This window comes from Culex pipiens, chromosome 2 (genome assembly GCF_016801865.2).
Source record: "Culex pipiens pallens isolate TS chromosome 2, TS_CPP_V2, whole genome shotgun sequence".
In the NCBI taxonomy this organism is placed as follows: Eukaryota; Metazoa; Arthropoda; class Insecta; order Diptera; family Culicidae; genus Culex; species Culex pipiens.
In genome coordinates, this window is record NC_068938.1 from 138,747,229 (window position 1) to 138,766,009 (window position 18,781).

At 40.8% G+C, this 18,781-nt stretch overlaps 41 non-coding genes across 41 annotated transcripts; all 41 read right to left on the minus strand.

Annotated features, from left to right (window-relative positions):
* Window positions 1–284: 284 nt before the first annotated feature.
* LOC120429476 (5S ribosomal RNA) lies at window positions 285–403 on the minus strand. Its single transcript, XR_005607409.1, has one exon. It is a non-coding gene; the product is annotated as a 5S ribosomal RNA (ribosomal RNA).
* Window positions 404–702: 299 nt separating this feature from the next.
* Window positions 703–821, minus strand: LOC120429415 (5S ribosomal RNA). The gene has a single exon (XR_005607350.1). It is a non-coding gene; the product is annotated as a 5S ribosomal RNA (ribosomal RNA).
* Window positions 822–1,120: 299 nt separating this feature from the next.
* On the minus strand, window positions 1,121–1,239 carry LOC120429414 (5S ribosomal RNA). Its single transcript, XR_005607349.1, has one exon. It is a non-coding gene; the product is annotated as a 5S ribosomal RNA (ribosomal RNA).
* A 300-nt stretch (window positions 1,240–1,539) lies between these two features.
* On the minus strand, window positions 1,540–1,658 carry LOC120429413 (5S ribosomal RNA). The gene has a single exon (XR_005607348.1). It is a non-coding gene; the product is annotated as a 5S ribosomal RNA (ribosomal RNA).
* Window positions 1,659–1,958: 300 nt separating this feature from the next.
* On the minus strand, window positions 1,959–2,077 carry LOC120429412 (5S ribosomal RNA). Its single transcript, XR_005607347.1, has one exon. It is a non-coding gene; the product is annotated as a 5S ribosomal RNA (ribosomal RNA).
* A 297-nt stretch (window positions 2,078–2,374) lies between these two features.
* Window positions 2,375–2,493, minus strand: LOC120429435 (5S ribosomal RNA). The gene has a single exon (XR_005607370.1). It is a non-coding gene; the product is annotated as a 5S ribosomal RNA (ribosomal RNA).
* A 298-nt stretch (window positions 2,494–2,791) lies between these two features.
* Window positions 2,792–2,910, minus strand: LOC120429411 (5S ribosomal RNA). The gene has a single exon (XR_005607346.1). It is a non-coding gene; the product is annotated as a 5S ribosomal RNA (ribosomal RNA).
* A 301-nt stretch (window positions 2,911–3,211) lies between these two features.
* On the minus strand, window positions 3,212–3,330 carry LOC120429436 (5S ribosomal RNA). The gene has a single exon (XR_005607371.1). It is a non-coding gene; the product is annotated as a 5S ribosomal RNA (ribosomal RNA).
* Window positions 3,331–3,628: 298 nt separating this feature from the next.
* Window positions 3,629–3,747, minus strand: LOC120429464 (5S ribosomal RNA). The gene has a single exon (XR_005607398.1). It is a non-coding gene; the product is annotated as a 5S ribosomal RNA (ribosomal RNA).
* A 299-nt stretch (window positions 3,748–4,046) lies between these two features.
* On the minus strand, window positions 4,047–4,165 carry LOC120429409 (5S ribosomal RNA). The gene has a single exon (XR_005607344.1). It is a non-coding gene; the product is annotated as a 5S ribosomal RNA (ribosomal RNA).
* Window positions 4,166–4,464: 299 nt separating this feature from the next.
* On the minus strand, window positions 4,465–4,583 carry LOC120429452 (5S ribosomal RNA). The gene has a single exon (XR_005607386.1). It is a non-coding gene; the product is annotated as a 5S ribosomal RNA (ribosomal RNA).
* A 302-nt stretch (window positions 4,584–4,885) lies between these two features.
* On the minus strand, window positions 4,886–5,004 carry LOC120429408 (5S ribosomal RNA). Its single transcript, XR_005607343.1, has one exon. It is a non-coding gene; the product is annotated as a 5S ribosomal RNA (ribosomal RNA).
* Window positions 5,005–5,310: 306 nt separating this feature from the next.
* On the minus strand, window positions 5,311–5,429 carry LOC120429407 (5S ribosomal RNA). The gene has a single exon (XR_005607342.1). It is a non-coding gene; the product is annotated as a 5S ribosomal RNA (ribosomal RNA).
* A 298-nt stretch (window positions 5,430–5,727) lies between these two features.
* LOC120429406 (5S ribosomal RNA) lies at window positions 5,728–5,846 on the minus strand. Its single transcript, XR_005607341.1, has one exon. It is a non-coding gene; the product is annotated as a 5S ribosomal RNA (ribosomal RNA).
* A 298-nt stretch (window positions 5,847–6,144) lies between these two features.
* On the minus strand, window positions 6,145–6,263 carry LOC120429438 (5S ribosomal RNA). Its single transcript, XR_005607373.1, has one exon. It is a non-coding gene; the product is annotated as a 5S ribosomal RNA (ribosomal RNA).
* A 299-nt stretch (window positions 6,264–6,562) lies between these two features.
* LOC120429405 (5S ribosomal RNA) lies at window positions 6,563–6,681 on the minus strand. The gene has a single exon (XR_005607340.1). It is a non-coding gene; the product is annotated as a 5S ribosomal RNA (ribosomal RNA).
* A 301-nt stretch (window positions 6,682–6,982) lies between these two features.
* Window positions 6,983–7,101, minus strand: LOC120429404 (5S ribosomal RNA). The gene has a single exon (XR_005607339.1). It is a non-coding gene; the product is annotated as a 5S ribosomal RNA (ribosomal RNA).
* A 302-nt stretch (window positions 7,102–7,403) lies between these two features.
* Window positions 7,404–7,522, minus strand: LOC120429403 (5S ribosomal RNA). Its single transcript, XR_005607338.1, has one exon. It is a non-coding gene; the product is annotated as a 5S ribosomal RNA (ribosomal RNA).
* Window positions 7,523–7,819: 297 nt separating this feature from the next.
* Window positions 7,820–7,938, minus strand: LOC120429402 (5S ribosomal RNA). The gene has a single exon (XR_005607337.1). It is a non-coding gene; the product is annotated as a 5S ribosomal RNA (ribosomal RNA).
* A 301-nt stretch (window positions 7,939–8,239) lies between these two features.
* On the minus strand, window positions 8,240–8,358 carry LOC120429401 (5S ribosomal RNA). The gene has a single exon (XR_005607336.1). It is a non-coding gene; the product is annotated as a 5S ribosomal RNA (ribosomal RNA).
* Window positions 8,359–8,659: 301 nt separating this feature from the next.
* On the minus strand, window positions 8,660–8,778 carry LOC120429400 (5S ribosomal RNA). The gene has a single exon (XR_005607335.1). It is a non-coding gene; the product is annotated as a 5S ribosomal RNA (ribosomal RNA).
* A 299-nt stretch (window positions 8,779–9,077) lies between these two features.
* On the minus strand, window positions 9,078–9,196 carry LOC120429398 (5S ribosomal RNA). The gene has a single exon (XR_005607333.1). It is a non-coding gene; the product is annotated as a 5S ribosomal RNA (ribosomal RNA).
* A 301-nt stretch (window positions 9,197–9,497) lies between these two features.
* Window positions 9,498–9,616, minus strand: LOC120429397 (5S ribosomal RNA). Its single transcript, XR_005607332.1, has one exon. It is a non-coding gene; the product is annotated as a 5S ribosomal RNA (ribosomal RNA).
* Window positions 9,617–9,917: 301 nt separating this feature from the next.
* Window positions 9,918–10,036, minus strand: LOC120429396 (5S ribosomal RNA). Its single transcript, XR_005607331.1, has one exon. It is a non-coding gene; the product is annotated as a 5S ribosomal RNA (ribosomal RNA).
* Window positions 10,037–10,337: 301 nt separating this feature from the next.
* LOC120429395 (5S ribosomal RNA) lies at window positions 10,338–10,456 on the minus strand. Its single transcript, XR_005607330.1, has one exon. It is a non-coding gene; the product is annotated as a 5S ribosomal RNA (ribosomal RNA).
* A 301-nt stretch (window positions 10,457–10,757) lies between these two features.
* Window positions 10,758–10,876, minus strand: LOC120429393 (5S ribosomal RNA). Its single transcript, XR_005607329.1, has one exon. It is a non-coding gene; the product is annotated as a 5S ribosomal RNA (ribosomal RNA).
* Window positions 10,877–11,173: 297 nt separating this feature from the next.
* LOC120429322 (5S ribosomal RNA) lies at window positions 11,174–11,292 on the minus strand. Its single transcript, XR_005607262.1, has one exon. It is a non-coding gene; the product is annotated as a 5S ribosomal RNA (ribosomal RNA).
* A 1,624-nt stretch (window positions 11,293–12,916) lies between these two features.
* LOC120429392 (5S ribosomal RNA) lies at window positions 12,917–13,035 on the minus strand. Its single transcript, XR_005607328.1, has one exon. It is a non-coding gene; the product is annotated as a 5S ribosomal RNA (ribosomal RNA).
* A 297-nt stretch (window positions 13,036–13,332) lies between these two features.
* On the minus strand, window positions 13,333–13,451 carry LOC120429391 (5S ribosomal RNA). The gene has a single exon (XR_005607327.1). It is a non-coding gene; the product is annotated as a 5S ribosomal RNA (ribosomal RNA).
* A 299-nt stretch (window positions 13,452–13,750) lies between these two features.
* Window positions 13,751–13,869, minus strand: LOC120429390 (5S ribosomal RNA). The gene has a single exon (XR_005607326.1). It is a non-coding gene; the product is annotated as a 5S ribosomal RNA (ribosomal RNA).
* Window positions 13,870–14,170: 301 nt separating this feature from the next.
* On the minus strand, window positions 14,171–14,289 carry LOC120429389 (5S ribosomal RNA). The gene has a single exon (XR_005607325.1). It is a non-coding gene; the product is annotated as a 5S ribosomal RNA (ribosomal RNA).
* Window positions 14,290–14,590: 301 nt separating this feature from the next.
* LOC120429388 (5S ribosomal RNA) lies at window positions 14,591–14,709 on the minus strand. Its single transcript, XR_005607324.1, has one exon. It is a non-coding gene; the product is annotated as a 5S ribosomal RNA (ribosomal RNA).
* Window positions 14,710–15,010: 301 nt separating this feature from the next.
* LOC120429386 (5S ribosomal RNA) lies at window positions 15,011–15,129 on the minus strand. Its single transcript, XR_005607322.1, has one exon. It is a non-coding gene; the product is annotated as a 5S ribosomal RNA (ribosomal RNA).
* A 300-nt stretch (window positions 15,130–15,429) lies between these two features.
* On the minus strand, window positions 15,430–15,548 carry LOC120429385 (5S ribosomal RNA). Its single transcript, XR_005607321.1, has one exon. It is a non-coding gene; the product is annotated as a 5S ribosomal RNA (ribosomal RNA).
* Window positions 15,549–15,848: 300 nt separating this feature from the next.
* LOC120429384 (5S ribosomal RNA) lies at window positions 15,849–15,967 on the minus strand. Its single transcript, XR_005607320.1, has one exon. It is a non-coding gene; the product is annotated as a 5S ribosomal RNA (ribosomal RNA).
* A 301-nt stretch (window positions 15,968–16,268) lies between these two features.
* Window positions 16,269–16,387, minus strand: LOC120429383 (5S ribosomal RNA). Its single transcript, XR_005607319.1, has one exon. It is a non-coding gene; the product is annotated as a 5S ribosomal RNA (ribosomal RNA).
* A 302-nt stretch (window positions 16,388–16,689) lies between these two features.
* LOC120429382 (5S ribosomal RNA) lies at window positions 16,690–16,808 on the minus strand. Its single transcript, XR_005607318.1, has one exon. It is a non-coding gene; the product is annotated as a 5S ribosomal RNA (ribosomal RNA).
* Window positions 16,809–17,107: 299 nt separating this feature from the next.
* On the minus strand, window positions 17,108–17,226 carry LOC120429381 (5S ribosomal RNA). Its single transcript, XR_005607317.1, has one exon. It is a non-coding gene; the product is annotated as a 5S ribosomal RNA (ribosomal RNA).
* Window positions 17,227–17,527: 301 nt separating this feature from the next.
* LOC120429380 (5S ribosomal RNA) lies at window positions 17,528–17,646 on the minus strand. Its single transcript, XR_005607316.1, has one exon. It is a non-coding gene; the product is annotated as a 5S ribosomal RNA (ribosomal RNA).
* A 301-nt stretch (window positions 17,647–17,947) lies between these two features.
* LOC120429379 (5S ribosomal RNA) lies at window positions 17,948–18,066 on the minus strand. The gene has a single exon (XR_005607315.1). It is a non-coding gene; the product is annotated as a 5S ribosomal RNA (ribosomal RNA).
* A 302-nt stretch (window positions 18,067–18,368) lies between these two features.
* Window positions 18,369–18,487, minus strand: LOC120429377 (5S ribosomal RNA). Its single transcript, XR_005607314.1, has one exon. It is a non-coding gene; the product is annotated as a 5S ribosomal RNA (ribosomal RNA).
* Between the last annotated feature and the right edge of the window lie 294 nt (window positions 18,488–18,781).

Sequence of the window (18,781 nt, forward strand, 5' to 3'; positions counted from 1 at the left end):
TCTGGAAGGACTTTTGTGCTGTTTGTTTGGGGTGGGTAAAGATGGGAGAATATTTTTCTCTCTTTGAATTTGAATGTTGCTTTTGTGAGTGCTTTGATGCAAACAAAAGGGAATCGTGTTTTTTTGGGGTGATTTTGAGCGTGTGTGCCTGGGTTCGAATCCCTTCGGGGGCAAAATAAAAGTTTTTTTCCGTTGGTAAAATTCTTTTTTAACATCCTAAAATTATAAAAAAGACATGGAAAATTGATAATCAATCCCGATTACATGGTGCAAAATAGCAAAAAAGCCAACGACACGCGACGTTCCCAAGCGGTCACCCATCTAAGTACTAATCGCGCCCGATGTTGCTTAACTTCGGTGATCGGACGAGAACCGGTGTTTTCAACATGGTATGATCGTTGACAAAGTTTGGCTGTTCTGGAAGGACTTTTGTGCTGTTTGTTTTGTGGTGGGTGAAGATGGGAGAATATTTTTCTCTCTTTGAATTTGAATGTTGCTTTTGTGTGTGCTTTGATGCAAGCAAAAGGGAATTGTGTTTTTTGGGGGTGATTTTGAGCGTGTGTGCCTGGGTTCGAATCCCGTCGGAGGCAAAATAAAAGTTTTTTTTCCGATGGTAAAATTCTTTTTTATCGCCTGAATATTGTAAAATAGACATAGAACATTGATAATCAATCCCGATTTCATGGTGCAAAATAGCAAAAATGCCAACGACACGCGACGTTCCCAAGCGGTCACCCATCTAAGTACTAATCGCGCCCGATGTTGCTTAACTTCGGTGATCGGACGAGAACCGGTGTTTTCAACATGGTATGATCGTTGACAAAGTTTGGCTGTTCTGGAAGGACTTTTGTGCTGTTTGTTTTGTGGTGGGTGAAGATGGGAGAATATTTTTCTCTCTTTGAATTTGAATGTTGCTTTTGTGTGTGCTTTGATGCAAGCAAAAGGGAATTGTGTTTTTTGGGGGTGATTTTGAGCGTGTGTGCCTGGGTTCGAATCCCGTCGGAGGCAAAATAAAAGTTTTTTTTCCGTTGGTAAAATTCTTTTTTATCAGCTGAATATTGTAAAATGGACAAAGAAAATTGATAATCAATCTCGATTTCATGGTGCAAAATAGCAAAAATGCCAACGACACGCGACGTTCCCAAGCGGTCACCCATCTAAGTACTAATCGCGCCCGATGTTGCTTAACTTCGGTGATCGGACGAGAACCGGTGTTTTCAACATGGTATGATCGTTGACAAAGTTTGGCTGTTCTGGAAGGACTTTTGTGCTGTTTGTTTTGTGGTGGGTGAGATTGGGAGAATATTGTTCTCTCTTTGAATTTGAATGTTGCTTTTGTGTGTGCTTTGATGCAAACAAAAGGGAATCGTGTTTTTTTGGGGTGATTTTGAGCGTGTGTGCCTGGGTTCGAATCCCGTCGGGGGCAAAATAAAAGTTTTTTTTTTCGTTGGTAAAATTCTTTTTTATCAGCTGAATATTGTAAAATGGACAAAGAAAATTGATAATCAATCGCGATTTCATGGTGCAAAATAGCAAAAATGCCAACGACACGCGACGTTCCCAAGCGGTCACCCATCTAAGTACTAATCGCGCCCGATGTTGCTTAACTTCGGTGATCGGACGAGAACCGGTGTTTTCAACATGGTATGATCGTTGACAAAGTTTGGCTGTTCTGGAAGGACTTTTGTGCGGTTTGTTTTGTGGTGGGTGAAGATGGGAGAATATTTTTCTCTCTTTGAATTCGAAATGTTGCTTTTGTGTGTGCTTTGATGCAAGCAAAAGGGAATTGTGTTTTTTGGGGGTGATTTTGAGCGTGTGTGCCTGGGTTCGAATCCCGTCGGAGGCAAAATAAAAGTTTTTTTTCCGTTGGTAAAATTCTTTTTTATCAGCTGAATATTGTAAAATGGACAAAGAAAATTGATAATCAATCTCGATTTCATGGTGCAAAATAGCAAAAATGCCAACGACACGCGACGTTCCCAAGCGGTCACCCATCTAAGTACTAATCGCGCCCGATGTTGCTTAACTTCGGTGATCGGACGAGAACCGGTGTTTTCAACATGGTATGATCGTTGACAAAGTTTGGCTGTTCTGGAAGGACTTTTGTGCTGTTTGTTTGGGGTGGGTAAAGATGGGAGAATATTTTTCTCTCTTTGAATTTGAATGTTGCTTTTGTGAGTGCTTTGATGCAAACAAAAGGGAATCGTGTTTTTTTGGGGTGATTTTGAGCGTGTGTGCCTGGGTTCGAATCCCTTCGGGGGCAAAATAAAAGTTTTTTTCCGTTGGTAAAATTCTTTTTTAACATCCTAAAATTATAAAAAAGACATGGAAAATTGATAATCAATCCCGATTACATGGTGCAAAATAGCAAAAAAGCCAACGACACGCGACGTTCCCAAGCGGTCACCCATCTAAGTACTAATCGCGCCCGATGTTGCTTAACTTCGGTGATCGGACGAGAACCGGTGTTTTCAACATGGTATGATCGTTGAAAAAGTTTGGCTGTTCTGGAAGGACTTTTGTGCTGTTTGTTTTGTGGTGGGTGAAGATGGGAGAATATTTTTCTCTCTTTGAATTTGAATGTTGCTTTTGTGTGTGCTTTGATGCAAGCAAAAGGGAATTGTGTTTTTTGGGGTGATTTTGAGCGTGTGTGCCTGGGTTCGAATCCCGTCGGAGGCAAAATAAAAGTTTTTTTTCCGATGGTAAAATTCTTTTTTATCGCCTGAATATTGTAAAATAGACATAGAACATTGATAATCAATCTCGATTTCATGGTGCAAAATAGCAAAAATGCCAACGACACGCGACGTTCCCAAGCGGTCACCCATCTAAGTACTAATCGCGCCCGATGTTGCTTAACTTCGGTGATCGGACGAGAACCGGTGTTTTCAACATGGTATGATCGTTGACAAAGTTTGGCAGTTCTGGAAGGACTTTTGTGCTGTTTGTTTTGTGGTGGGTGAGATTGGGAGAATATTTTTCTCTCTTTGAATTTGAATGTGTTGCTTTTGTGTGTGCTTTGATGCAAACAAAAAGGAATCGTGTTTTTTTTGGGTGATTTTGAGCGTGTGTGCCTGGGTTCGAATCCCGTCGGGGGCAAAATAAAACTTTTTTTTCCGTTGGTAAAATTCTTTTTTATCAACTGAATATTGTAAAATAGACAAAGAAAATTGATAATCAATCTCGATTTCATGGTGCAAAATAGCAAAAATGCCAACGACACGCGACGTTCCCAAGCGGTCACCCATCTAAGTACTAATCGCGCCCGATGTTGCTTAACTTCGGTGATCGGACGAGAACCGGTGTTTTCAACATGGTATGATCGTTGAAAAAGTTTGGCTGTTCTGGAAGGACTTTTGTGCTGTTTGTTTTGTGGTGGGTGAAGATGGGAGAATATTTTTCTCTCTTTGAATTTGAATGTTGCTTTTGTGTGTGCTTTGATGCAAGCAAAAGGGAATCGTGTTTTTTTGGGGTGATTTTGAGCGTGTGTGCCTGGGTTCGAATCCCTTCGGGGGCAAAATAAAAGTTTTTTTCCGTTGGTAAAATTCTTTTTTAACATCCTAAAATTATAAAAAAGACATGGAAAATTGATAATCAATCCCGATTACATGGTGCAAAATAGCAAAAAAGCCAACGACACGCGACGTTCCCAAGCGGTCACCCATCTAAGTACTAATCGCGCCCGATGTTGCTTAACTTCGGTGATCGGACGAGAACCGGTGTTTTCAACATGGTATGATCGTTGACAAAGTTTGGCTGTTCTGGAAGGACTTTTGTGCTGTTTGTTTTGTGGTGGGTGAAGATGGGAGAATATTTTTCTCTCTTTGAATTTGAATGTTGCTTTTGTGTGTGCTTTGATGCAAGCAAAAGGGAATTGTGTTTTTTGGGGGTGATTTTGAGCGTGTGTGCCTGGGTTCGAATCCCGTCGGAGGCAAAATAAAAGTTTTTTTTCCGATGGTAAAATTCTTTTTTATCGCCTGAATATTGTAAAATAGACATAGAACATTGATAATCAATCTCGATTTCATGGTGCAAAATAGCAAAAATGCCAACGACACGCGACGTTCCCAAGCGGTCACCCATCTAAGTACTAATCGCGCCCGATGTTGCTTAACTTCGGTGATCGGACGAGAACCGGTGTTTTCAACATGGTATGATCGTTGACAAAGTTTGGCTGTTCTGGAAGGACTTTTGTGCTGTTTGTTTGGGGTGGGTAAAGATGGGAGAATATTTTTCTCTCTTTGAATTTGAATGTTGCTTTTGTGAGTGCTTTGATGCAAACAAAAGGGAATCGTGTTTTTTTGGGGTGATTTTGAGCGTGTGTGCCTGGGTTCGAATCCCGTCGGGGGCAAAATAAAAGTTTTTTTTTTCGTTGGTAAAATTCTTTTTTAACATCCTAAAATTATAAAAAAGACATGGAAAATTGATAATCAATCCCGATTACATGGTGCAAAATAGCAAAAAAGCCAACGACACGCGACGTTCCCAAGCGGTCACCCATCTAAGTACTAATCGCGCCCGATGTTGCTTAACTTCGGTGATCGGACGAGAACCGGTGTTTTCAACATGGTATGATCGTTGACAAAGTTTGGCTGTTCTGGAAGGACTTTTGTACTGTTTGTTTTGTGGTGGGTGGGTGAAGATGGGAGAATATTTTTCTCTCTTTGAATTTGAATGTTGCTTTTGTGTGTGCTTTGATGCAAACAAAAGGGAATCGTGTTTTTTGGGGTGATTTTGAGCGTGTGTGCCTGGGTTCGAATCCCGTCGGAGGCAAAATAAAAGTTTTTTTTCCGCTGGTAAAATTCTTTTTTATCGCCTGAATATTGTAAAATAGACATAGAAAATTGATAATCAATCGCGATTTCATGGTGCAAAATAGCAAAAATGCCAACGACACGCGACGTTCCCAAGCGGTCACCCATCTAAGTACTAATCGCGCCCGATGTTGCTTAACTTCGGTGATCGGACGAGAACCGGTGTTTTCAACATGGTATGATCGTTGACAAAGTTTGGCTGTTCTGGAAGGACTTTTGTACTGTTTGTTTTGTGGTGGGTGGGTGAAGATGGGAGAATATTTTTCTCTCTTCGAATTTGAATGTTGCTTTTGTGTGTGCTTTGATGCAAACAAAAGGGAATAGTGTTTTTTGGGGTGATTTTGAGCGTGTGTGCCTAGGTTCGAATCCCGTCGGGGGCAAAATAAAAGTTTTTTTTTTTTTCGTTGGTTAAATTCTTTTTTATCAGCTGAATATTGTAAAATAGACAAAGAAAATTGATAATCAATCTCGATTTCATGGTGCAAAATAGCAAAAATGCCAACGACACGCGACGTTCCCAAGCGGTCACCCATCTAAGTACTAATCGCGCCCGATGTTGCTTAACTTCGGTGATCGGACGAGAACCGGTGTTTTCAACATGGTATGATCGTTGACAAAGTTTGGCTGTTCTGGAAGGACTTTTGTGCTGTTTGTTTTGTGGTGGGTGAGATTGGGAGAATATTGTTCTCTCTTTGAATTTGAATGTTGCTTTTGTGTGTGCTTTGATGCAAACAAAAGGGAATCGTGTTTTTTGGGGTGATTTTGAGCGTGTGTGCCTGGGTTCGAATCCCGTCGTGGGCAAAATTAAAGTTTTTTTTTCGTTGGTAAAATTCTTTTTTATCAGCTGAATATTGTAAAATGGACAAAGAAAATTGATAATCAATCGCGATTTCATGGTGCAAAATAGCAAAAATGCCAACGACACGCGACGTTCCCAAGCGGTCACCCATCTAAGTACTAATCGCGCCCGATGTTGCTTAACTTCGGTGATCGGACGAGAACCGGTGTTTTCAACATGGTATGATCGTTGACAAAGTTTGGCTGTTCTGGAAGGACTTTTGTGCTGTTTGTTTGGGGTGGGTAAAGATGGGAGAATATTTTTCTCTCTTTGAATTTGAATGTTGCTTTTGTGAGTGCTTTGATGCAAACAAAAGGGAATCGTGTTTTTTTGGGGTGATTTTGAGCGTGTGTGCCTGGGTTCGAATCCCGTCGGGGGCAAAATAAAAGTTTTTTTTCCGTTGGTAAAATTCTTTTTTAACATCCTAAAATTATAAAAAAGACATGGAAAATTGATAATCAATCCCGATTACATGGTGCAAAATAGCAAAAAAGCCAACGACACGCGACGTTCCCAAGCGGTCACCCATCTAAGTACTAATCGCGCCCGATGTTGCTTAACTTCGGTGATCGGACGAGAACCGGTGTTTTCAACATGGTATGATCGTTGACAAAGTTTGGCTGTTCTGGAAGGACTTTTGTGCTGTTTGTTTTGTGGTGGGTGAAGATGGGAGAATATTTTTCTCTCTTTGAATTTGAATGTTGCTTTTGTGTGTGCTTTGATGCAAGCAAAAGGGAATTGTGTTTTTTGGGGGTGATTTTGAGCGTGTGTGCCTGGGTTCGAATCCCGTCGGAGGCAAAATAAAAGTTTTTTTTCCGATGGTAAAATTCTTTTTTATCGCCTGAATATTGTAAAATAGACATAGAACATTGATAATCAATCTCGATTTCATGGTGCAAAATAGCAAAAATGCCAACGACACGCGACGTTCCCAAGCGGTCACCCATCTAAGTACTAATCGCGCCCGATGTTGCTTAACTTCGGTGATCGGACGAGAACCGGTGTTTTCAACATGGTATGATCGTTGACAAAGTTTGGCTGTTCTGGAAGGACTTTTGTGCTGTTTGTTTTGTGGTGGGTGAGATTGGGAGAATATTTTTCTCTCTTTGAATTTGAATGTGTTGCTTTTGTGTGTGCTTTGATGCAAACAAAAGGGAATCGTGTTTTTTTTGGGTGATTTTGAGCGTGTGTGCCTGGGTTCGAATCCCGTCGGGGGCAAAATAAAACTTTTTTTTCCGTTGGTAAAATTCTTTTTTATCAACTGAATATTGTAAAATAGACAAAGAAAATTGATAATCAATCTCGATTTCATGGTGCAAAATAGCAAAAATGCCAACGACACGCGACGTTCCCAAGCGGTCACCCATCTAAGTACTAATCGCGCCCGATGTTGCTTAACTTCGGTGATCGGACGAGAACCGGTGTTTTCAACATGGTATGATCGTTGACAAAGTTTGGCTGTTCTGGAAGGACTTTTGTGCTGTTTGTTTTGTGGTGGGTGAGATTGGGAGAATATTTTTCTCTCTTTGAATTTGAATGTGTTGCTTTTGTGTGTGCTTTGATGCAAACAAAAGGGAATCGTGTTTTTTTGGGGTGATTTTGAGCGTGTGTGCCTGGGTTCGAATCCCGTCGGGGGCAAAATAAAACTTTTTTTTTCCGTTGGTAAAATTCTTTTTTATCAACTGAATATTGTAAAATAGACAACGGAAATTGATAATCAATCGCGATTTCATGGTGCAAAATAGCAAAAATGCCAACGACACGCGACGTTCCCAAGCGGTCACCCATCTAAGTACTAATCGCGCCCGATGTTGCTTAACTTCGGTGATCGGACGAGAACCGGTGTTTTCAACATGGTATGATCGTTGACAAAGTTTGGCTGTTCTGGAAGGACTTTTGTGCTGTTTGTTTTGGGTGGGTGAGATGGGAGAATATTTTTCTCTCTTTGAATTTGAATGTTGCTTTTGTGTGTGCTTTGATGCAAGCAAAAGGGAATTGTGTTTTTTGGGGGTGATTTTGAGCGTGTGTGCCTGGGTTCGAATCCCGTCGGAGGCAAAATAAAAGTTTTTTTTCCGTTGGTAAAATTCTTTTTTATCAGCTGAATATTGTAAAATAGACATAGAAAATTGATAATCAATCTCGATTTCATGGTGCAAAATAGCAAAAATGCCAACGACACGCGACGTTCCCAAGCGGTCACCCATCTAAGTACTAATCGCGCCCGATGTTGCTTAACTTCGGTGATCGGACGAGAACCGGTGTTTTCAACATGGTATGATCGTTGACAAAGTTTGGCTGTTCTGGAAGGACTTTTGTGCTGTTTGTTTTGTGGTGGGTGAGATTGGGAGAATATTTTTCTCTCTTTGAATTTGAATGTGTTGCTTTTGTGTGTGCTTTGATGCAAACAAAAGGGAATCGTGTTTTTTTTGGGTGATTTTGAGCGTGTGTGCCTGGGTTCGAATCCCGTCGGGGGCAAAATAAAACTTTTTTTTCCGTTGGTAAAATTCTTTTTTATCAACTGAATATTGTAAAATAGACAAAGAAAATTGATAATCAATCTCGATTTCATGGTGCAAAATAGCAAAAATGCCAACGACACGCGACGTTCCCAAGCGGTCACCCATCTAAGTACTAATCGCGCCCGATGTTGCTTAACTTCGGTGATCGGACGAGAACCGGTGTTTTCAACATGGTATGATCGTTGACAAAGTTTGGCTGTTCTGGAAGGACTTTTGTGCTGTTTGTTTTGTGGTGGGTGAGATTGGGAGAATATTTTTCTCTCTTTGAATTTGAATGTGTTGCTTTTGTGTGTGCTTTGATGCAAACAAAAGGGAATCGTGTTTTTTTTGGGTGATTTTGAGCGTGTGTGCCTGGGTTCGAATCCCGTCGGGGGCAAAATAAAACTTTTTTTTCCGTTGGTAAAATTCTTTTTTATCAACTGAATATTGTAAAATAGACAACGGAAATTGATAATCAATCGCGATTTCATGGTGCAAAATAGCAAAAATGCCAACGACACGCGACGTTCCCAAGCGGTCACCCATCTAAGTACTAATCGCGCCCGATGTTGCTTAACTTCGGTGATCGGACGAGAACCGGTGTTTTCAACATGGTATGATCGTTGACAAAGTTTGGCTGTTCTGGAAGGACTTTTGTGCTGTTTGTTTTGTGGTGGGTGAAGATGGGAGAATATTTTTCTCTCTTTGAATTTGAATGTTGCTTTTGTGTGTGCTTTGATGCAAACAAAAGGGAATCGTGTTTTTTTGGGGTGATTTTGAGCGTGTGTGCCTGGGTTCGAATCCCGTCGGGGGCAAAATAAAAGTTTTTTTTCCGTTGGTAAAATTCTTTTTTATCGCCTGAATATTGTAAAATAGACATAGAAAATTGATAATCAATCTCGATTTCATGGTGCAAAATAGCAAAAATGCCAACGACACGCGACGTTCCCAAGCGGTCACCCATCTAAGTACTAATCGCGCCCGATGTTGCTTAACTTCGGTGATCGGACGAGAACCGGTGTTTTCAACATGGTATGATCGTTGACAAAGTTTGGCTGTTCTGGAAGGACTTTTGTGCTGTTTGTTTTGTGGTGGGTGAGATTGGGAGAATATTTTTCTCTCTTTGAATTTGAATGTGTTGCTTTTGTGTGTGCTTTGATGCAAACAAAAGGGAATCGTGTTTTTTTTGGGTGATTTTGAGCGTGTGTGCCTGGGTTCGAATCCCGTCGGGGGCAAAATAAAACTTTTTTTTCCGTTGGTAAAATTCTTTTTTATCAACTGAATATTGTAAAATAGACAAAGAAAATTGATAATCAATCTCGATTTCATGGTGCAAAATAGCAAAAATGCCAACGACACGCGACGTTCCCAAGCGGTCACCCATCTAAGTACTAATCGCGCCCGATGTTGCTTAACTTCGGTGATCGGACGAGAACCGGTGTTTTCAACATGGTATGATCGTTGACAAAGTTTGGCTGTTCTGGAAGGACTTTTGTGCTGTTTGTTTTGTGGTGGGTGAGATTGGGAGAATATTTTTCTCTCTTTGAATTTGAATGTGTTGCTTTTGTGTGTGCTTTGATGCAAACAAAAGGGAATCGTGTTTTTTTTGGGTGATTTTGAGCGTGTGTGCCTGGGTTCGAATCCCGTCGGGGGCAAAATAAAACTTTTTTTTCCGTTGGTAAAATTCTTTTTTATCAACTGAATATTGTAAAATAGACAACGGAAATTGATAATCAATCGCGATTTCATGGTGCAAAATAGCAAAAATGCCAACGACACGCGACGTTCCCAAGCGGTCACCCATCTAAGTACTAATCGCGCCCGATGTTGCTTAACTTCGGTGATCGGACGAGAACCGGTGTTTTCAACATGGTATGATCGTTGACAAAGTTTGGCTGTTCTGGAAGGACTTTTGTGCTGTTTGTTTTGTGGTGGGTGAGATTGGGAGAATATTTTTCTCTCTTTGAATTTGAATGTGTTGCTTTTGTGTGTGCTTTGATGCAAACAAAAAGGAATCGTGTTTTTTTTGGGTGATTTTGAGCGTGTGTGCCTGGGTTCGAATCCCGTCGGGGGCAAAATAAAACTTTTTTTTCCGTTGGTAAAATTCTTTTTTATCAACTGAATATTGTAAAATAGACAAAGAAAATTGATAATCAATCTCGATTTCATGGTGCAAAATAGCAAAAATGCCAACGACACGCGACGTTCCCAAGCGGTCACCCATCTAAGTACTAATCGCGCCCGATGTTGCTTAACTTCGGTGATCGGACGAGAACCGGTGTTTTCAACATGGTATGATCGTTGACAAAGTTTGGCTGTTCTGGAAGGACTTTTGTGCTGTTTGTTTTGTGGTGGGTGAGATTGGGAGAATATTTTTCTCTCTTTGAATTTGAATGTGTTGCTTTTGTGTGTGCTTTGATGCAAACAAAAGGGAATCGTGTTTTTTTTGGGTGATTTTGAGCGTGTGTGCCTGGGTTCGAATCCCGTCGGGGGCAAAATAAAACTTTTTTTTCCGTTGGTAAAATTCTTTTTTATCGCCTGAATATTGTAAAATAGACAAAGAAAATTGATAATCAATCTCGATTTCATGGTGCAAAATAGCAAAAATGCCAACGACACGCGACGTTCCCAAGCGGTCACCCATCTAAGTACTAATCGCGCCCGATGTTGCTTAACTTCGGTGATCGGACGAGAACCGGTGTTTTCAACATGGTATGATCGTTGACAAAGTTTGGCTGTTCTGGAAGGACTTTTGTGCTGTTTGTTTGGGGTGGGTAAAGATGGGAGAATATTTTTCTCTCTTTGAATTTGAATGTTGCTTTTGTGAGTGCTTTGATGCAAACAAAAGGGAATCGTGTTTTTTTGGGGTGATTTTGAGCGTGTGTGCCTGGGTTCGAATCCCTTCGGGGGCAAAATAAAAGTTTTTTTCCGTTGGTAAAATTCTTTTTTAACATCCTAAAATTATAAAAAAGACATGGAAAATTGATAATCAATCCCGATTACATGGTGCAAAATAGCAAAAAAGCCAACGACACGCGACGTTCCCAAGCGGTCACCCATCTAAGTACTAATCGCGCCCGATGTTGCTTAACTTCGGTGATCGGACGAGAACCGGTGTTTTCAACATGGTATGATCGTTGACAAAGTTTGGCTGTTCTGGAAGGACTTTTGTGCTGTTTGTTTTGTGGTGGGTGAAGATGGGAGAATATTTTTCTCTCTTTGAATTTGAATGTTGCTTTTGTGTGTGCTTTGATGCAAGCAAAAGGGAATTGTGTTTTTTGGGGGTGATTTTGAGCGTGTGTGCCTGGGTTCGAATCCCGTCGGAGGCAAAATAAAAGTTTTTTTTCCGTTGGTAAAATTCTTTTTTATCAGCTGAATATTGTAAAATGGACAAAGAAAATTGATAATCAATCTCGATTTCATGGTGCAAAATAGCAAAAATGCCAACGACACGCGACGTTCCCAAGCGGTCACCCATCTAAGTACTAATCGCGCCCGATGTTGCTTAACTTCGGTGATCGGACGAGAACCGGTGCACAGTGGGAAAAAAGGGCCCAAAAAATTACCGCAACATGACTTCGCGCAAACCATCGATTGCTATACACCAAAAGCTTCGTTTTTGCACCAGGAACAATAATCCGATGAAAAATCGCACTGCACGGACCGGTGGCCGGAGTACAGGCCACCGGAAGATCCGGATTTTTGGAAAAAGTGTCAGATTTATCCAATTGTGAACTGATAAGCTTTCTTCTACCATGAATAGTCACGCAAAACAATCCTAGAATAATATAAAATACCATAGGACCCATCGGAACCGGTTCCACTGATCTCCGGTGGCCACATCCGGAACCGCATTAGGAAACAGCGTAAACTAGTCATGCGACGTATCAAACTTCTTGATTTTCGATGGGGACATGAGTTATACACTCCTCTCTTAAAAACATGAAGTTGATATGTCGCAAGAGTGGTTTCAGGAATTTGCCAAATATGATCTTCGGATGTGGCCACCGGAGAACCTGGAAACCGGTCACCGGAGGTAAAAATACATTTTAAGGATACTCTCCATCCAAAATCAAGAAGTTTGATACGTCGCATGACTAGTTTATGCTGTTTCCTAATGCGGTTCCGGATGTGGCCACCGGAGATCGGTGGAACCGGTTCCGATGGGTCCTATGGTATTTTATATTATTCTAGGATTGTTTTGCGTGACTATTCATGGTAGAAAAAAGCTTATCAGTTCACAATTGGATAAATCTGACACTTTTTCCAAAAATCCGGATCTTCCGGTGGCCTGTACTCCGTCCACCGGTCCGTGCAGTGCGATTTTTCATCGGATTATTGTTCCTGGTGCAAAAACGAAGCTTTTGGTGTATAGCAATCGATGGTTTGCGCGAAATCATGTTGCGGTAATTTTTTGGGCCCTTTTTTCCCACTGTGCGGTGTTTTCAACATGGTATGATCGTTGACAAAGTTTGGCTGTTCTGGAAGGACTTTTGTGCTGTTTGTTTTGTGGTGGGTGAAGATGGGAGAATATTTTTCTCTCTTTGAATTTGAATGTTGCTTTTGTGTGTGCTTTGATGCAAACAAAAGGGAATCGTGTTTTTTTGGGGTGATTTTGAGCGTGTGTGCCTGGGTTCGAATCCCGTCGGAGGCAAAATAAAAGTTTTTTTTCCGTTGGTAAAATTCTTTTTTATCAGCTGAATATTGTAAAATAGACAAAGAAAATTGATAATCAATCTCGATTTCATGGTGCAAAATAGCAAAAATGCCAACGACACGCGACGTTCCCAAGCGGTCACCCATCTAAGTACTAATCGCGCCCGATGTTGCTTAACTTCGGTGATCGGACGAGAACCGGTGTTTTCAACATGGTATGATCGTTGACAAAGTTTGGCTGTTCTGGAAGGACTTTTGTGCTGTTTGTTTGGGTGGGTGAGATTGGGAGAATATTTTTCTCTCTTTGAATTTGAATGTTGCTTTTGTGTGTGCTTTGATGCAAACAAAAGGGAATCGTGTTTTTTTGGGGTGATTTTGAGCGTGTGTGCCTGGGTTCGAATCCCGTCGGGGGCAAAATAAAAGTTTTTTTTTCGTTGGTAAAATTCTTTTTTATCAGCTGAATATTGTAAAATAGACAAAGAAAATTGATAATCAATCGCGATTTCATGGTGCAAAATAGCAAAAATGCCAACGACACGCGACGTTCCCAAGCGGTCACCCATCTAAGTACTAATCGCGCCCGATGTTGCTTAACTTCGGTGATCGGACGAGAACCGGTGTTTTCAACATGGTATGATCGTTGACAAAGTTTGGCTGTTCTGGAAGGACTTTTGTGCTGTTTGTTTTGTGGTGGGTGAAGATGGGAGAATATTTTTCTCTCTTTGAATTTGAATGTTGCTTTTGTGTGTGCTTTGATGCAAACAAAAGGGAATCGTGTTTTTTTGGGGTGATTTTGAGCGTGTGTGCCTGGGTTCGAATCCCGTCGGGGGCAAAATAAAAGTTTTTTTTCCGTTGGTAAAATTCTTTTTTATCAGCTGAATATTGTAAAATAGACCCAGAAAATTGATAATCAATCTCGATTTCATGGTGCAAAATAGCAAAAATGCCAACGACACGCGACGTTCCCAAGCGGTCACCCATCTAAGTACTAATCGCGCCCGATGTTGCTTAACTTCGGTGATCGGACGAGAACCGGTGTTTTCAACATGGTATGATCGTTGACAAAGTTTGGCTGTTCTGGAAGGACTTTTGTGCTGTTTGTTTTGTGGTGGGTGAGATTGGGAGAATATTTTTCTCTCTTTGAATTTGAATGTGTTGCTTTTGTGTGTGCTTTGATGCAAACAAAAAGGAATCGTGTTTTTTTTGGGTGATTTTGAGCGTGTGTGCCTGGGTTCGAATCCCGTCGGGGGCAAAATAAAACTTTTTTTTCCGTTGATAAAATTCTTTTTTATCAACTGAATATTGTAAAATAGACAAAGAAAATTGATAAACAATCCTGATTTCATGGTGCAAAATAGCAAAAATGCCAACGACACGCGACGTTCCCAAGCGGTCACCCATCTAAGTACTAATCGCGCCCGATGTTGCTTAACTTCGGTGATCGGACGAGAACCGGTGTTTTCAACATGGTATGATCGTTGACAAAGTTTGGCTGTTCTGGAAGGACTTTTGTGCTGTTTGTTTTGTGGTGGGTGAGATTGGGAGAATATTTTTCTCTCTTTGAATTTGAATGTGTTGCTTTTGTGTGTGCTTTGATGCAAACAAAAGGGAATCGTGTTTTTTTTGGGTGATTTTGAGCGTGTGTGCCTGGGTTCGAATCCCGTCGGGGGCAAAATAAAACTTTTTTTTCCGTTGATAAAATTCTTTTTTATCAACTGAATATTGTAAAATAGACAAAGAAAATTGATAATCAATCGCGATTTCATGGTGCAAAATAGCAAAAATGCCAACGACACGCGACGTTCCCAAGCGGTCACCCATCTAAGTACTAATCGCGCCCGATGTTGCTTAACTTCGGTGATCGGACGAGAACCGGTGTTTTCAACATGGTATGATCGTTGACAAAGTTTGGCTGTTCTGGAAGGACTTTTGTGCTGTTTGTTTTGTGGTGGGTGAGATTGGGAGAATATTTTTCTCTCTTTGAATTTGAATGTGTTGCTTTTGTGTGTGCTTTGATGCAAACAAAACGGGAATCGTGTTTTTTGGGGTGATTTTGAGCGTGTGTGCCTGGGTTCGAATCCCGTCGGGGGCAAAATAAAACTTTTTTTTCCGTTGATAAAATTCTTTTTTATCAACTGAATATTGTAAAATAGACAAAGAAAATTGATAAACAATCCTGATTTCATGGTGCAAAATAGCAAAAATGCCAACGACACGCGACGTTCCCAAGCGGTCACCCATCTAAGTACTAATCGCGCCCGATGTTGCTTAACTTCGGTGATCGGACGAGAACCGGTGTTTTCAACATGGTATGATCGTTGACAAAGTTTGGCTGTTCTGGAAGGACTTTTGTGCTGTTTGTTTTGTGGTGGGTGAGATTGGGAGAATATTTTTCTCTCTTTGAATTTGAATGTGTTGCTTTTGTGTGTGCTTTGATGCAAACAAAAGGGAATCGTGTTTTTTGGGGTGATTTTGAGCGTGTGTGCCTGGGTTCGAATCCCGTCGGGGGCAAAATAAAAGTTTTTTTTCCGCTGGTAAAATTCTTTTTTATCAACTGAATATTGTAAAATAGACAACGGAAATTGATAATCAATCGCGATTTCATGGTGCAAAATAGCAAAAATGCCAACGACACGCGACGTTCCCAAGCGGTCACCCATCTAAGTACTAATCGCGCCCGATGTTGCTTAACTTCGGTGATCGGACGAGAACCGGTGTTTTCAACATGGTATGATCGTTGACAAAGTTTGGCTGTTCTGGAAGGACTTTTGTGCTGTTTGTTTTGTGGTGGGTGAGATTGGGAGAATATTTTTCTCTCTTTGAATTTGAATGTGTTGCTTTTGTGTGTGCTTTGATGCAAACAAAAGGGAATCGTGTTTTTTTTGGGTGATTTTGAGCGTGTGTGCCTGGGTTCGAATCCCGTCGGGGGCAAAATAAAACTTTTTTTTCCGTTGGTAAAATTTTTTTTATCACCTAAATATTGTAAAATAGACATAGAAAATTGATAATCAATCTCGATTTCATGGTGCAAAATAGCAAAAATGCCAACGACACGCGACGTTCCCAAGCGGTCACCCATCTAAGTACTAATCGCGCCCGATGTTGCTTAACTTCGGTGATCGGACGAGAACCGGTGTTTTCAACATGGTATGATCGTTGACAAAGTTTGGCTGTTCTGGAAGGACTTTTGTGCTGTTTGTTTTGTGGTGGGTGAGATTGGGAGAATATTTTTCTCTCTTTGAATTTGAATGTGTTGCTTTTGTGTGTGCTTTGATGCAAACAAAAGGGAATCGTGTTTTTTTTGGGTGATTTTGAGCGTGTGTGCCTGGGTTCGAATCCCGTCGGGGGCAAAATAAAACTTTTTTTTCCGTTGGTAAAATTCTTTTTTATCAACTGAATATTGTAAAATAGACAACGGAAATTGATAATCAATCTCGATTTCATGGTGCAAAATAGCAAAAATGCCAACGACACGCGACGTTCCCAAGCGGTCACCCATCTAAGTACTAATCGCGCCCGATGTTGCTTAACTTCGGTGATCGGACGAGAACCGGTGTTTTCAACATGGTATGATCGTTGACAAAGTTTGGCTGTTCTGGAAGGACTTTTGTGCTGTTTGTTTTGTGGTGGGTGAGATTGGGAGAATATTTTTCTCTCTTTGAATTTGAATGTGTTGCTTTTGTGTGTGCTTTGATGCAAACAAAAGGGAATCGTGTTTTTTTGGGGTGATTTTGAGCGTGTGTGCCTGGGTTCGAATCCCGTCGGGGGCAAAATAAAACTTTTTTTTTCCGTTGGTAAAATTCTTTTTTATCAACTGAATATTGTAAAATAGACAAAGAAAATTGATAATCAATCTCGATTTCATGGTGCAAAATAGCAAAAATGCCAACGACACGCGACGTTCCCAAGCGGTCACCCATCTAAGTACTAATCGCGCCCGATGTTGCTTAACTTCGGTGATCGGACGAGAACCGGTGTTTTCAACATGGTATGATCGTTGACAAAGTTTGGCTGTTCTGGAAGGACTTTTGTGCTGTTTGTTTTGTGGTGGGTGAGATTGGGAGAATATTTTTCTCTCTTTGAATTTGAATGTTGCTTTTGTGTGTGCTTTGATGCAAACAAAAGGGAATCGTGTTTTTTTGGGGTGATTTTGAGCGTGTGTGCCTGGGTTCGAATCCCGTCGGGGGCAAAATAAAACTTTTTTTTCCGTTGGTAAAATTCTTTTTTATCAACTGAATATTGTAAAATAGACAACGGAAATTGATAATCAATCGCGATTTCATGGTGCAAAATAGCAAAAATGCCAACGACACGCGACGTTCCCAAGCGGTCACCCATCTAAGTACTAATCGCGCCCGATGTTGCTTAACTTCGGTGATCGGACGAGAACCGGTGTTTTCAACATGGTATGATCGTTGACAAAGTTTGGCTGTTCTGGAAGGACTTTTGTGCTGTTTGTTTTGTGGTGGGTGAGATTGGGAGAATATTTTTCTCTCTTTGAATTTGAATGTGTTGCTTTTGTGTGTGCTTTGATGCAAACAAAAGGGAATCGTGTTTTTTTTGGGTGATTTTGAGCGTGTGTGCCTGGGTTCGAATCCCGTCGGGGGCAAAATAAAACTTTTTTTTCCGTTGGTAAAATTCTTTTTTATCAACTGAATATTGTAAAATAGACAAAGAAAATTGATAATCAATCTCGATTTCATGGTGCAAAATAGCAAAAATGCCAACGACACGCGACGTTCCCAAGCGGTCACCCATCTAAGTACTAATCGCGCCCGATGTTGCTTAACTTCGGTGATCGGACGAGAACCGGTGTTTTCAACATGGTATGATCGTTGACAAAGTTTGGCTGTTCTGGAAGGACTTTTGTGCTGTTTGTTTTGTGGTGGGTGAGATTGGGAGAATATTTTTCTCTCTTTGAATTTGAATGTGTTGCTTTTGTGTGTGCTTTGATGCAAACAAAAGGGAATCGTGTTTTTTTTGGGTGATTTTGAGCGTGTGTGCCTGGGTTCGAATCCCGTCGGGGGCAAAATAAAACTTTTTTTTCCGTTGGTAAAATTCTTTTTTATCAACTGAATATTGTAAAATAGACAACGGAAATTGATAATCAATCTCGATTTCATGGTGCAAAATAGCAAAAATGCCAACGACACGCGACGTTCCCAAGCGGTCACCCATCTAAGTACTAATCGCGCCCGATGTTGCTTAACTTCGGTGATCGGACGAGAACCGGTGTTTTCAACATGGTATGATCGTTGACAAAGTTTGGCTGTTCTGGAAGGACTTTTGTGCTGTTTGTTTTGTGGTGGGTGAGATTGGGAGAATATTTTTCTCTCTTTGAATTTGAATGTGTTGCTTTTGTGTGTGCTTTGATGCAAACAAAAAGGAATCGTGTTTTTTTTGGGTGATTTTGAGCGTGTGTGCCTGGGTTCGAATCCCGTCGGGGGCAAAATAAAACTTTTTTTTTCCGTTGGTAAAATTCTTTTTTATCAACTGAATATTGTAAAATAGACAAAGAAAATTGATAATCAATCTCGATTTCATGGTGCAAAATAGCAAAAATGCCAACGACACGCGACGTTCCCAAGCGGTCACCCATCTAAGTACTAATCGCGCCCGATGTTGCTTAACTTCGGTGATCGGACGAGAACCGGTGTTTTCAACATGGTATGATCGTTGACAAAGTTTGGCTGTTCTGGAAGGACTTTTGTGCTGTTTGTTTTGTGGTGGGTGAGATTGGGAGAATATTTTTCTCTCTTTGAATTTGAATGTGTTGCTTTTGTGTGTGCTTTGATGCAAACAAAAGGGAATCGTGTTTTTTTTGGGTGATTTTGAGCGTGTGTGCCTGGGTTCGAATCCCGTCGGGGGCAAAATAAAACTTTTTTTTCCGTTGGTAAAATTCTTTTTTATCAACTGAATATTGTAAAATAGACAACGGAAATTGATAATCAATCGCGATTTCATGGTGCAAAATA